This window comes from Mandrillus leucophaeus, unplaced genomic scaffold (assembly GCF_000951045.1).
Source record: "Mandrillus leucophaeus isolate KB7577 unplaced genomic scaffold, Mleu.le_1.0 Scaffold581, whole genome shotgun sequence".
NCBI lineage: Eukaryota > Metazoa > Chordata > Mammalia > Primates > Cercopithecidae > Mandrillus > Mandrillus leucophaeus.
The window spans coordinates 719,729-721,174 of NW_012106264.1; positions in this window are offsets into that span (position 1 = coordinate 719,729).

The following is a 1,446-nucleotide window of genomic DNA, read 5'->3' on the forward strand; positions in this document are numbered from 1 at the left end:
TTGCAGTGAGCCAAGATCACGCCACTGCACCCCAGCCGAGGTGACAGAGTGAGACGCTGTCTCAAAAAAATAAAAATAAAATGGAGATGTCCACTGGATGCAGTGGTTCAGGCCTGTAATCCCAGCACATTTGGAGGACAAGGTAGGAAGACTGCCCAGAGCTAGGAGTTAGAGACCTGCCTGGGCAACATCATGAGACACTGTCTAAAACAAACAAACAAACAAAAAAACAAACAAGAAATGTTTAAAAATGGAAATGTGTCTTACGCTTGATAGCACATCATGAACCAGTCGGTAGCACTCTTTCTTCCTTAGTGGGGCATAAATAATGGTGCATCTTGCATTCAATGTCATCTTAGATGGGATGAAATACACATTTTGGAATAAATGAATAAATGTATGCTTTCTTTTGGTGCTATTTATTCTGTTTTGATCTTCTTGGTAAGCACAAAGAAATCAGGATTCTTTTTTTTTTTTTTTTTTTTTGAGACAGAGTTTCACTCTGTCACCCAGGCTGGAGTGCAATGGTGTGGTCTCAGCTCACTGTAACCTCCACCTCCCGGGCTCAAGCAATTCTCCTGCCTCAGCCTCCTGAGTAGCTGGGACTACATGCGTGTGCCACCACACCTGGCTAATTTTTGTATTTTTAGTAGAGACGGGGTTTCACTATGTTGGCCAGGCTGGTCTCGAACTCCTGACCTTGTGATCCACCCACCTCAGCCTCCCAGAGTGCTGGGATTACAGGTGTGAGCCACCGCACCTGGCCAAGGATTCATTTAGTAACTGTCTACTATGTGCTGGGAATTCTTTTGGGAACAGAGACAGCAGACTAACAGAAGTGAATGACGTAGTTCTTGCCCTCAAGGACAAGAAAACTAGCAATTACAGTGCAACATGCTAAGTGCTATAATAAAGGAATGCTTTGGGACAGAGCCCAGAGAAGGGATCTCATTCAGCCTGTGCAGATCCTGGAAGGCTTCCCAAGGGATGGGGTAACCGACCTGAGACTTATGACATATTTGTGGGGCACTTTGTGCTGCTGTCATATATGTGGTTTCTTTTGATCTTCACATCACCTCTGTGAGGTAGGAAAACCGTCCTGTCTTAGAAATGCAAAGACTGAAGTTCAGAGAAGTTAAATAAATTGTCCCCAAACCTCTTTAATGGTAAGTGGCAGGGAGGGGTGGGGGGGCTGAGGGAGGTAAACTCAGGTTTCCTGGCTCCAGGATCACTCACTTTTTATCTCATTTGGGCTGAATCTCAAGTGCTGAACTGCTCTGCACTGTCTTTATAAAAATCATTCATAGGTGTGAACACTTTTATCCTTCAGTCTTCTCTTCCTGAGGCTTGCAATGGCAGGCTCTCGGATCTTTCCTTCAATCTGTATGGGGTTTTGAACCAAGCAAGAAAAACCAGACACAGTCCCTATTCTTGAGGAGCCCCCAG